The following is a 14,452-nucleotide window of genomic DNA, read 5'->3' as shown; positions in this document are numbered from 1 at the left end:
GGTTGTGACAAGTCTAGATTACGTATATTTAAAGTTGTTACATAAGTTGTTATAAGCATAAACTGCTGTTTTAAGATGATATTTTAAATCTTAAATGTCATCTTAAATTAAGTCAAATTTTCTTGTCATTTAATCTTAAAACTAGCTTTATTTCGATGAGAATTTGAGGGAGAGATGTAAAAGATCTCATTTTAACAGTATTTACCTCATTTTAAGATTTCATGCCTATTTGAGACAAAAAAAAGATGTGCTTGATTTAAGATAGTGTAAAGTTGAACACTTACGTAAAGTAAGAAATTCACGCTTCAAACAATATAAATGATCTAACACTTCTAATCTATTTTTTGATCTTGATAAGAATCAAATAATTTGCAGCGTACCCTTATATTATGTATATGAATTGATTTGAATTTCATTGAATTTCAATTCTACTTCCCTTAATTCAAATTCGAATTGTAATTCTGCATCCTGTTTTTGACCTCAATTCAAATTCAATTCAAACTCAAGAATTGAATTGGAATTTAGGAGTCATTCTCAATTCAATTCTGAATTTTTCACAAGCCTGATATGCATCATGTTTGAGTACCTCGGATCTCTCTTCTTTCTCTATATCTGGAATCCTTGCACTGAAGAGCACCAAAAAGGATTTACACCTCGTAGCACTCCAAACAGACCTGTTTTTTCTGACTAGGTTGAAAATAGTTGTTGAAGGAATGACTGTGTATGTAATGTCAGCTGTTTGCAGCAGAAAGAGGGATGGTTAAGTAAGACATTGCTTTGTGCACTGGAACAGGAAAGGGGCCATCCCTGGGCTAGCCTTAGCCTCTTGTTGTCTTAGCCTTGAAAGGAACTCTGAATGCTAAAGAAACATGTACCCTGTATTAGAATAAACTTTCACTTGACTAAGTAAAAACTTGTTTCACTAGATATCTCCTAAACAGGTTCAGCTGCTTTTGTGGAAAGTTGTATCTACTGAAGTTTAACATATTTTTGTATGAACAACAACAAAAAAATGCAAAAAGTAAACATGCCTAAAATTACTTGCACAAACAAGTTAGAGAAGAAATCAGCCAATTTTTCACATATTTCTGTTTCTCGAGGTCACAGACTACTGTCGGCATGATGAACAACTCTGGATACGGGATAAGCTATATACTTGCCTTTGTTTGTCTTTCACTTGGCTCGAAGGTGTGTGTATGTGTGTGTGTGTGTGTGTGTGTGTGTGTGTGTGTGTGTGTGTGTGTGCGTGTGCTTGTGTGTGTATGTGGTGACTTGTGTTTGTCATTATTGTGTATTTTGCTGACTGTGTTCTTCTTGGCTGAGTGAGAACTCATTTCACTAGACATCTTCTGAACAGGTTCAGCTGCAACACTGCCAAGCACAACAACAACAACAACAACATACTTATTGCAGATCAACTGGAACAAAAGACAAGGACATATTGTTTCTTGTAAGCCTATATTAAACACAGACTGCCTCAGAATTAACATGAACATTTTCCTAAAATGTAAAGTAAGATTTCCATCTCCTTGGCTTTAGCTTGGAACTGTTACTTTGAGAGACCTTGGAAATATTTGCTCTTAAAATGCAGAATCACCTACAAACATCAGTACACTTCCTGTACTCATCCAGACCTATAATTACCATCTTCCAGCATTTCCAACATTCCCACCATAATGCCCATAATGTCTTAATCATCTATTACTCAGTCACTTGTCCTCCTTCACGTTATCATCTTCACTTTAATCGTAATCTCCACCAGCTGGTTGCAGCTCAGACGACAGTCCTTGGGCTCGCAGCATGGAATGGTGGCTTTGCTACATCGTTTCCTTCATGAGGAAAATCAGACACGCAGAATCATCAATGTTCATGCACCATATTGACGTTTTTGACAGCAGCCATTTTGACATGCCAATTGTCACTAATTATGTGAATGAAACCTCTGAACAAACTTAATTTCTGTTAAATTTGTGTGTAGCAGAATCATAACGTTGATTAATGTCACTAGTAACACCCGGGCTACCCACATATATCATGGCAAAACTGCTGTGAAAAGGTACATTGTGTTCCATTAATTACAATATTCTGTCAAATATGGCAAGGCGATATGAATTGATGTAAACCACAATTTAAATCGCATTATCACCCAGGGAGAAGAAATACTCTTTTATGATTGGCTGGTGGTGTGGTCAATGAATGAAAAGTAACTATAACAACCATAGTAGGCCGACGCTTGTGCCTGGAAGCAGCTCCACAACAGTGCAAACAACTGTAAACAAGCTATCAATAATAATAACTCTATCATTGTTACGGCCAAGAAAGTTGTACAACAAACTGGCTTCTTCTTAAATGGAATTGAATTGCTTGTTTCCTTTGTGTGCTATAAAGGCTCTCTCTCTCTCTCTCACACACACACACACACACACAATCACAGTTGTGTAACTTTTTTTATTGTTCTGATCATGTAAGGGTTTGACAGCATTGCCGCATTAGATGTTTTTTTTTATTATGGGAATAGAGTATTATTTGTTATTAGAATCAGAATAATGGCTCAATCAGAGAAATTACATGGAAAAACTTTGATCGGAATAAAACTGCTGATCCTATTAGTATAGAGCCCTTGGTCTTGAATGATCCTTAGTGTTTTTCGTTGTCACCATGCATGCAAAGCTTTTGTTTTGTTTTGTTTTATTATCTGTGAATATCAAATAATTTGGCAGCTACATGTAGAATTGCTATCAGAGACAGAGCTTTGGCCTAGGGTGTGGACCAGATTCAGTGGGCATGTGTGTTGTATTAAAACATTTTACCTTTACACTCTATAGTGAATATTAGAAGAACTTGAGTTATTTGGGATTCATATTGGAGAATACACATTTGGCAAGGAAAGCTGCTCCCTGAGGTTCACGGTGCACAATATTGGCCCTAGAACTTGGATTTGGTTCCATGGTGCATTCCAGCTTCTGCCCTTCGGGCGAGCTAAATAGTGCACTTTTCTCTTTACAATTTACTCTGCCATACACCATCAACTGTGAGACCATATCAAAAGATATCTGCCTCACCTTATGATTGCCAGTGAATCAATTTAGGCACAGGTGGGCTCTGATCCAGCTGTAGAAGCATTTCAAAAGTAGAATGCACCAGAGCAAAATTGCAAGTGTCATAACAAAGGGTCTGAATACTTATGTAAATGAGATACTTCAGTCTTTTATTATGACCTCAAGGGCCACTCCACCCCCCCGCGCAAAGTGTTTATGGTATGTTGATCTCAAGAGCCCGCATCAACTTAGCTTATAACCAGTCATTTGTGATTTGCACCCCATGGTAAAAAAATGAAAATGCAATATTATACTGCTTTAATTGGCCCTATCTTCAGATGAGATGTTGTGAACTGCACCAAATTGCATGTGTATGATCAACCTGACATCTTCTGGGAGTATGCTACGTTTTGTGGAATTTCATCCATGGGGGGCTATAAAATAAATATGGTTTTGTGTACATTTAGTGGCCGTACACCCATCGGCCTGAAGATGGTGGTGTTAAGCGAAAGGTTGCTGGTTTAGGTCGGATAATGCACACACACTGACGTCCACATGCACACACACAACGTACACAGGCACACATACTCACAGACACACACACACACAAGCACACACAGACACACACACACACACACACACACACACACAGACAGACAGACAGACAGACAGACACACAGACACACACACACACACACACACACACATACACACACACACACACACACACACACACACACACACACACACACACACACACACACACACACACACACACACATACCCACTCTACACAAAAGCACAATCACACATGTGCACTCTTTTTTATACACAAGCTGCAAGAGTAGGAGATATATGCAATTGCACAAATAGGAGATACGTGATTCATTTTTGCGGTGAGAATGTGCAGAACTGAGCAGCGGTCATATTTTGTACCGCCATATGGTACATCTAGTTTTTTATATACATTCATAAAACACTCAAATATCTGCTTTTTTTGTGGAGTGTTGGTGTATTGTGTGTAGATTGATGAGGAAAAAATATTGAATCCATTTTAAGAGGAGTCTGAAACACAACAAAATGTGGAAAACTTGAAAGGGTCTGGCTACTTTCCGGTTGCACTGTATGTCCAATGTATTTCCTTTGTGTATGGTAATGTGAGCCACTACTGAAAACATAGAGGGAAAACTGCTAGATAATTTACATAATTCCTAAAATTGTTATTTTCATTATAAATAAAATATTAAAAACTCTTATTTTAACTTCCTAAAATGTTATAAATAAAGAGACAAGAATAAACAAACAAATAAAGACAAAAAAGAAAGAAAGAAAAGAAAGTGAAGTTTTGCCCATTGTGTGTGTGTGTGTGAGAGAGAGAGAGAGAGAGAGAGTGAGAGAGAAGGAGCGTTATGAGAAAGTCATAGTTATAATGGAGGGATAAAAAGAAAGTGAGTATAAGACTTGTGTTTGAGTGTAAATATATGAATGTGTGCAAGAGTGAGCAGTGTTGGTAGTAACGGCGTTTAAGTATAGCGCCGTTACTAACGGCGCTACTTTGTCAGTAACGAAGTAATCTAATGAATTACTTTTCTCATCGTTGCAACGCCGTTATCGTTACTGAGAATTTAAAGCGTCGCGTTACTACAATTTGGCTGAATGAAGCGAGTTCACTGGATAGGATCATGGAATACCCTCCCCTGAGCTATAAATAAATGTAGGCTATATTAGCCTAATCACCCTTGACAGACTAGGCATAGCGACCAAGATACTGTAGGCCTACATCATAGTGGAATATGGAAATAATTTCATTAAAGGCACACTTCCAACTTCAGGAGGGGAAAAAAGACTTGAATAGGCTACTCACCAAATCCAAGCCATTTCATTTGCACGTAGCGAACTTCCCACGATAGCTTATAGGCATAATAGTGACAAGTAAATGTGCACTCTGTCTGTCGGATTTCTATAGTTTCTTGACAGGGCTACTTCACTGAAACTGAACGTTATTTTCAAAGGAGGACCCTATACATTTTAAAGATAGCCTATTTTATTTTTGAGGGCTTCTGTATCGGGGGTTACCTTACAGTACAATTAATCCTTAGCCTATTACACGTCTCTGCTGCATAGCCTACATTTCGTCAGGGCCGTTCAACTGGAGAAGGGGTTGTTCATTTACTCCTGTAGATTGCAAATATAGACTTGCTGCGACTTCCGAACAGTTTTGTGAGTGCTACTTTGTTAATATTTGGGAAACTGCGAGTAAGGGGCGGCCGCGACCGCGCAGCCCTGGCTGCTGAAGTGCCACGAGAGCGCAACAAATCGTCAGAAACAATATATTTAAGCTCACAATAATCAGACCGGCCCAAAACGTTAACGGCCCACCGGGAATCCTCCCGCATCTCCCAATAGCCACCCCGGGCCTGGGCTGGGTGGGCGGATGCCATGCGCACGTTCTGACTTCCACCCACTAATTGTACCGAATAATTGGTTTTATTCTTCAATCAGTTAGGCTATAATAAATATGTATGACGTTAAAGATGTTATATAACATAAAAAGTAACGTCAGTTACTTTGCTGAGTAACTAATTACTTTTACAGTGTGGTAACTGAGTTACTAACTCAATTACTTTTTGGCAGAAGTAATTTGTATCGGTAACTAATTACTTTTTAAAAGTAAGATGACCAACACTGAGAGTGAGTGTGCGTGGATGTCTGTGGGCATGTGATTGCATGTGCTCATGGGACTATAGGCTGAAAGGGAGCGATTCAGTGGATAACTAGTGAGGTGTTTACCACACGTTGCGTTTAGTTGACAATCACATATAATGCTTAATATGTTATGTACTGTATGTCCCTTTAGATTGATGATGATGTCACCAGGAGCTCCACCTCATGGAGTGTTACCAATGTCATACTGTATATGAAGCATGCAATAGAACCATTTTTGGTTCTACATAGCAGAGTGTAGGTTGTTGAAATCCAATCTAGGCGTGGCATGTTCAGACACAGTTACTTGCTGTTGAGTCACCTGAAGTCTCTCTCTCTCTCTCTCTCTCTGCTTCACCCTTTCCTCCACTTCATGTTGTTCCTCTCATTTTCCTGTACTCCTCTCTTCATCCTCCAACACGTTCCTTAAATCGTAATCTCCACCCACTGGTTGCAGTCCAGGAACCAGTCCTTGGGCTCACAGCATGGACTGCTGGTTTTGCTGCATTGCCTCCTACATGAAGATGATCACAATCACATCACTCTTCAGGAGCCATACCAAGAGGTGTGATGCATAAAAATGATCATGTGATTTTTTTTTTAATGTAAGTGATGTTCATAATCTAAACCATAACTTAAATAGTATTGGTTTTCAACAATGTTGGAGACATCACTTTAACCTTATGCTTTAGAAATGCATTGATGATGCTGCCATAGTGGCAACATTCAGAAGTGTGTGTGTGTGTGTGTGTGTGTGTGTGTGTGTGTGTGTGTGTATGTGTGTGTGTGTGTGTGTGTGTGTGTGTGTGTGTGTATGTGTGTGTATACACACTATTGATAAGAAGTCAGAGATATTTCAGGCTTTCGGGTGAAATCTGTTGGCCTTTGTTTCAATAAATTGTTTGAGATGAGGAAATCACCATTGCATGCCTCTACTTAAATACCCTACTTTCGTTATATACAGTACCACTGTAGCTTGAACTTTTACATTTTCCATAAATTTCACCCAAAAGCCAGATATCCCCAACTTTTTGTGAGCAACGTATCGAGGGCTGAGAACCAAAGGGGCGTAAGTGACATTTCACCAACTTTACAGGAGAGCCAAAACAAATCCAACTGCTTCTATATGTTCACAGTTAAAGACCTTTGGTTTTTGTTCAATAACTATATATTTATAAATATTTTACTTCTATAATTTTGTCAGCTAAGAGAGTTCATCAAGAGCTTTCAGGTGATATACAGTACAGTATATAACTCAATTTTGACCAAAATGTCACTTACGCCCCTTTGGTTCTCAGCCCTCGGTATGTCTGTTCTATGTCGTCTGACTACCAATATGAAATTGAACTGAGAGATTCTGTGTTTTTTGGAGATGCTATGAACAGACTTGAACACACCCCTCAAATATCAGAGTGCAGTTTGGATGCTTCAAAGATGTTTGTAGTAGATGGACACCTTCTGTCGTCATGAATGCATATGCAACAACACTGCCAAAACAAGAGGGGAGTTTAAGAAACACTGGTAACACTAAATGCATTGATGGGAGTGTTCAGCAAAAACATTAGGTGGATTCAACTTGATATAACAGCCTGCAGCCGTCTTAAAGGAACACTCCACCACCATTTTTTCATATTAAACTACGTCATTCCCTGAACTAAGACGAGTCGATACATATAGTCGCGTTTCAGTGTGTACACTCAATGGCTCTGGCGTGCGGCGCTACTTTGAAAGCACTTCGCTAGCCCAGTTCATTCTTTAGAATCCAGAGATGAAGTTAGAAGCGACCAAACACCTCCACGTTTTACCTTACAACGTTTTAAAATACAGTTACACAAGGGGCCCGATTTTGCCGGTCGCGCAATGAGCTTTCGCCACTTGTGCAACCTTTAATTACTATTCTCTGCGAGCGCATCCTTCATTTGTCCAGCGCAAATGTACGTTCTCTAAATGGGAGAAGATATTGCGCCCTAACGGGCGTGTCAGTGAAGAGAAGAGGTGTGGTCCGGCGCAAAGCTCGCCAGTCGCTAATATATGGATGAAGAAAGTAAGTGCGCCACTGACCAGGAAAAACCTAGTCGGAAATCACTCGCGCATAGCTGAAAGGCTATTATATGAGCGCATGAGGCTTGGGGATATGGAAGAGTGCACAGTGCGCACTTCTTTCATCAGCAGGAGCGCGCGCAGCCCGAATATAATTAAATAATATTTGTCCGTTTCTCGGTTTTAGGTTCGTGTATTGGTCAGCAAAAAGTAGCATACATAGCATAACAACATCCACATGCAATAATACAACAATAACGTCTAACAGTGACCTGCTCATTTAGACAACATTACACAGCCCTATGGCTAAGTTACCTTCAGTTAGTTTTGTTCTAGCATACCTTTAACGTCTGGCATTAAACAGCTGTAGTGTTCTGGCAACTGTCTACCTTGTTATTGCTCATCTGGAATAACTTCTCTAGCTGCCTCCATCCTCCATCCTTTCTGTTTTGTTTGTTTAAAGAACTTGCGATATCCATGATGAGTAGGAGTTAGTGAATTAGCTTCACATTGTGTGCTGATAGCGGAGTAAAAGAAAACAACACGTAGCCTAGTTGCGCCCTGCGTGCGTAATCTCTCCTGTTCAGACGAAATGTGTGCGCGTGGATATAGCTATATAGCGCATTAAGTTAATTTTGATAACGTATTGACTGACTTTTTCTTAAAATAGAAGATTGTAAATAGCCTGATGGCAGGCAGCTAATGGGATGCTGTGCATATTGGGTGGGTACGGTATGGCATGCCAATTTGGTGTGAATACACACACACACACACACACACAAGGGAAATGTAATAATGATAACTAGATGCACCGCATAGCGGTACACAATATGACCGCCGCTCAGTTCTGCACATTCTCTCCAAAACGAATTACGCTCGTCAACTTTCCTGTATGGCTGGGATTATACTTGCTGTTAGACCAACCGTAAGCATATGCGCCCGTGTGCGACCTGCTGTGTCCGGTGTACAGACTCGCTGCAGCATTACGCACCCTACTGGAGGTCTTCACTAGGGGGAGAATAGTAACATCAGATGTGGATGTGGCCATGTGCCATTGTTTACTCTCATGATTGCCCCCAGCTTCGATGTCGATAATGCATCTTGCAGTCACCTTTTTTTGTAGTGATCGCCCCCTACTTTCTTATCAGTATTGCATCTCGCGGACGCGTCATGTTCGCTTGCGACGACGTGCACGACCGACGCACCAAACGACCGCAAAATACGCGAGGCAGTCATGATACGAACACGAACGCGTTGTCTGCAGCAAGTCTAAACCTGCCTTATCTCCGATTTGTGCAATATACTGTATGTATTTCTCCTACTCTTGCAGCTCATGTGTACATGAGTGTGTGCATGTGTGAGTTTGCTTGTATAAAGATGTGTGTGTGTCTGTCTGTGTGTGTGAATGTGCATGTGTGCGCATGTGTGTGTGTGTGTGTGTGGAATCCGTGGAAGTGTGTTTATCTGTGCGTGTGAATCTGTTGATGTGTGTGTGCGAACTTAGTTACTTTTTAAACTGAGCCCCCTGCCGGCTCAACATAAAAATGCCAATCGGTTTTGCCAATAGCCTACTCACTATATTGGAATTTAACAGTTACGCCATTTTAACAGTAACGTCAGAACGTATAGAAGACAGATATAGAACACAACCTGCAAAAAGTAATTTCAGGGAGGTATCTAAAAAATACTTTAACCTAGGCTACTGAGATACTGAAATACAGATGAATAGCCTATGTTTGTTCAATAATGTCTAGTCAGTATACCAAATAAGAGAGGCCTATAGATAGAAACTGTGGTAATAAAATATGAAGATTTTGGTAGTTTGGGCTTTTCGTGTATCCTTCTACTGTAGCCATTTAGCCATCTACTATAGGCCTGAATTATATGCCAATGAAATTACACTTGTTAAACTCACCTCAATAAATATTTTGCAATCATTTAATGGGCAATGCTAAAGTTACTGTTACAAACCAGCGGCAGAGTTGGCGGTCCAACGGCGGTAACCACCAGTGGCCCGCTGGAGTTTTGCTCATCAGTTCTCTGGCTGTCCAGCGGCGGCTCAGAAGCGGCTCCAGATAAAGGGCCACCCTTTTGCCGCTTACTACCCACCAGCTTCTAATTGGCCTTATTTATGGCCATAATAATGAAAATGATGCACTAAAATAGCAATAATACATTATAACACTTTCCATTTGCCCTCAATCAGAACAATTTACAATTATTTACAGGACTTACCAAAGTTACCAAATTTACTAAGGTGAAGACAGTGCCTGCTGATGAGAAACCTATAAATGTATTCTGTAATTTAATAATCCAATATAAAAACATTTATCCTCAGCAACTATCACACAGACTCACCACACATAGTAGCCTATTAGGTTCAATACATTTTGTTTATTTATTTATTTTACTTGCTTTTGTTTATTTATTTTACATGCTCATTTACATGCTTTATTTATTGTACATGCTTAAACAATTTATTAAAATTATTTTTAATAATGATATATGTAACACACTCTTCAGATGTAAGGAAAGTAAAGATGCAAAGAAGTTGTGACAGACATTCATGGCTTGTTTCTCCCTTGATATTGGTGCCAGATTAATGAAAATGCAGTTCTACCTTGCTGGGGTGTTACTGGCAGCGTTGTGAGCGAATTTGACAGAGGTGTAGGTCTGATTGGTAAACTCTGTTGAACAGATTAGAAATGAAAAGGCGTATTTAGTGAGATGATTACTGCAATGGCAGGGTTCATACAAAAAAAATTGAGCTGAATTTACTACCTTTTCACTACCATCAACATGTTTTCTACTACAAAAGCAAAAGGTGAAGAGTAATGTAATGCAATACCTTTCCGAAACACAATAACACATTTAAGAACAACGGGGATTTAACAATGGACAAAGCTACTGGCATTTGAACAGGGGTGTGTAGGCTGTCAATAGGCACTGTATTTACCGGCATGGCTGGAGTTGATGAAGCTTGCTGGGTGGTGGTGCTGGCAAAGGTGTAGTGGTCTGACTGGCAAACTCTGTTGAACAGATTGGATATGAAAAGACGTGTTTAGTGAGATGATTACTGCAATGGTATGACACCTGGCACGCTAACTAGCGCCTAAAGTACAAACACTTCTAAAGGATATTTCCACTTAATTTTCAGACAAACCAAGCAAGGGACCACATGTACAGACTCTATAAATACTAACCATGATGTCAGTTTTTTATTCAAATAACTTGAAAGAGATCGTCAGGTATAAATGCACCATGCTAGTGGTTCATTCATTCACATGCTGTTACATGCTAACTGGCGCCTAGAGTACAAACACTACTAAAGGATATTTCCACTTAATTTTCAGACAAACCAAGCTAGGGACCACATGTACAGACTCTATAAATACTAACCATGATGTCCGTTTTTTATTTAAATTACTTGAAAGAGATCGTCAGGTATAAATGCACCATGCCAGTTCATTAATTCAGATGCTGTTACATGCTAACTAGCGCCTAAAGTAAACACTTCTAAAGGATATTTCCACTTAATTTTCGGGCAAACCAAGCTAGGGACCACATGTACAGACTCTATAAATACATTTTGGAAACAGGTGTTGGCTAGAATTACGCTTTACATACAGTTTTTAAAATGAAAATAGTAGAGATATAGAGAAGAGATGTTTTACTTACCTAGTCCTAAGCCTGCTACTGGTGGTTTGAGTACTGACATTGTAGGCTATTCGCATCTGCTTGGATGAATTTTTTTTGATTATGTTTCTAAACGTAAAGACATTTAACAACTTCTTTATCAGTCAGACGGTTACACAGTTACCTGCAAGAACAACAAGTCACGTAAGAGATGAAATCGTTTAGCTTACTGCAACATGAGAAATCAAGTAGTGTGAAACTAGCGACAGTAAAGAAAACTAGAATGCATTTCCCGGTGGGAAAGTGCGAAGTGTGCTTGCTCCGACGCGCCGCGAAAGCGCTCCAGCAGGAGATGCGACCGCTCGCCCTCAGGTCAAAACACTAAAGTTTGGCCAAGACGCAAAGCTGCTTCGAGTTTGGCGGCGTTACCCTCGATTGCCGAATTCTTACACTGACGTGACGGGTTGCCTAGGTTCATCAGTGGAATGTCCCAGAGCACCTCCAATGTAAAAATGTGGATGTCATCCCAAAGATGTAAAGAGATATGAGACAAAATGCATTTTTGCTAATTGCGACGCCCCCTAGTGGCCAAATTACACCAAATTTACTAAGGCTACTTTAGATTGTGTCCAAAATCATCCCACCAAATATGGTCTTGACACCTCAAAGCGTTTCCGAGATTTGACCTCACTTCCTGTTTGGAGGCTTTGCCATCGAATTTGATTGGCTGCCATGGGCGAATGCTTTGATGTATGGAAATGAAATGTACACCTCTAAGGTCTGTAGACCTTGTGTTGAATTATGTATGAGTTGTTCACGTGTAGCCAGCATGAAACACGTAACCAGTGAAAGAAGGAAGGAGCCTAAGGAACTAGGCATGTTTCTAGAACAAATACGAGTAATGTTAGGAGAATTGCGGGAATATCTGCTGTTTACTCACTGTTGAGTAAGTTGCAATGTGTTATAGCCTCAAATTGATGGTAGAATAAATAGGACGACTCACCTGTTCAAATGGTGTAATAGGATCAAATTTGGTGTTGATATGTCAAAGCAACCAGGCTGCTACTGGTTAACATGTCTGAATATGAAATAGGGATGGCGAAAACTACAAATTTTCTTGACCGACCACCGAGGCTCATTAGCCGGTTGAAACCGGTTAACCGATTCGTTTAAAATAAATTATGCTATTTGAAATAACAGCCACGCAATTTCCCAACTCTCATCTCTCTGTCCCCCGCTCATAGGCTACACACAGCCCCGGCGCCGCCCTTTCACTCACGTCACTTTTTTAAATCCCCTACAGCGCCAAACATGAGTCCTGCAAACCAAGGAGCTTGTAAGTGGAGGACAAATGGTTCCTTCGCTCCGAAAATGGTTTGGGTACAAGGTGATCGCGTTGCAAATAAAGGCGTTTGTCTAGCGTTGGAAGCTCATTTGAAGCTGAAATGGCCGCGGCTCACTTATGAAAATGACAGCTCCGAAGAGACGCAGCTTAGTTTGAGGAAGTGCTAACAATAATAACGAAAGATGATCATTACCTTATCTGTTACCATTGATGAACCTTCCTGAAATGTAGATGTAATGTCTTTCCAAATCTAAGCCCATCTTATGCGGAAAGTTGCCTAGACTGCAACACGATAAAACCAATGGATAAAACAGCGCACTTCCAGATTGCAAAAGACGCACCGGCCACCGCTGTGACCTCGTACCAAATGTTTTTATTGGTTTATTACGTAGCCTAGCCTACAAGCAGGCGAGTTATGAAAAATTGAGTGTGAGGGATAATTTGTGAACTTCACGAAAAAAAGATCTTCTTGGAATGAGATGGCTAGCTGTAGTAACGTTTAGTCCACTGTCTTTAGGCTAATTTAAAGCCTAATTTAAAGTCGGTTTTTTTGTTAACCGACTAGCGACAACGTGGATACGGTCAACCATCGGTCAAACAGTCACCGGGTTAACATCCCTAATATGAAATCGATTTTGGATTGGTTGCATGTGATAAAAGCTATGCCATTTCCTGTCCAGACAGCATTCATATTCAGAAATACTGTACACCGGCAACAAGGCACACTCACACACACACACACACACACACACACATACACACACACACACATACACACATATACATATACATAATATATATGTATATACTGTATGAGCAATTCCATGCAAAACTGTCAAGTCCATAACCCCACACAGCGTCAAACTATGATGTGGATGATGATTTCTTAAAAGTTTACCATTTCGCTCTTCTTGTTTGTACAACATATTCAATGACATTGTTAACTTAATCATTTGCATTATATAAATGTAACCTATTTTTCCACCCTTATGTCTCAACATATACTATACACATAGTCACATTCATAAACATAAACAGGATCCTAGGTTCTCAATTTGCTGGACTCACTGTCTACCATAAAGTTAAAGAATAGTAATAACAGAAGAAAAGGTAAGAAGATGTTGATAGCGTGATTAACTAGTGTGGTGCCTCCACTGAAGAATGTCTTTACCACTGCTCTGGTGGAAATATGCAAATCCTCAGAAATGTCAAGTGACTACAGTTACTTCTACCTGCTTTGATATAGCTTATCCTAAATGAAATACTATGCAATGCAAGCATCACAAAACATTTATTGTATCCTTTGTTTTTAACTCTTAGAATTCAGTTCAGTGTGACATAATAAAATGAAAGTACAAAAACAGTTTTTAAACCCCTTTTTAAAAGTTTAAAACTTTCAATGAAATCTCAATTAAGGATTACGTAGTTCTAAATAGTAACTGTGTGGTAATAATTCACCTGTACCACCCATAGCCTAAATTAATTAAATTGTTAATTTAAATGTTAAATGAACAATAGTTAAATGAAACACACAGTAATACTTTCTATAACACTTTGTGTTGGATGTAATTAATTGAACCTAGAATTGTTAACTGCTATACAATAAGTGGGCCAAACTTCACAGTTTAAGTCTCCACACATAGCCTAAGCTTGCCTACTGAGTCTAAAAACATAGCTCCCACTTTCCTTA

At 39.6% G+C, this 14,452-nt stretch overlaps 1 long non-coding RNA gene across 1 annotated transcript; it reads right to left on the bottom strand.

Moving 5' to 3' along the window:
• Positions 1–8,622: 8,622 nt before the first annotated feature.
• On the bottom strand, positions 8,623–11,685 carry LOC134098477 (uncharacterized). Its single transcript, XR_009941053.1, has 3 exons — positions 11,460–11,685; positions 10,738–10,810; positions 8,623–10,468 (listed from the first exon to the last, which is right to left on the bottom strand). It is a non-coding gene; the product is annotated as an uncharacterized LOC134098477 (long non-coding RNA).
• Positions 11,686–14,452: the final 2,767 nt, after the last annotated feature.

Source organism: Sardina pilchardus, chromosome 12, assembly GCF_963854185.1.
Source record: "Sardina pilchardus chromosome 12, fSarPil1.1, whole genome shotgun sequence".
NCBI lineage: Eukaryota > Metazoa > Chordata > Actinopteri > Clupeiformes > Clupeidae > Sardina > Sardina pilchardus.
This window is presented reverse-complemented; position numbering and strand designations above follow the sequence as displayed.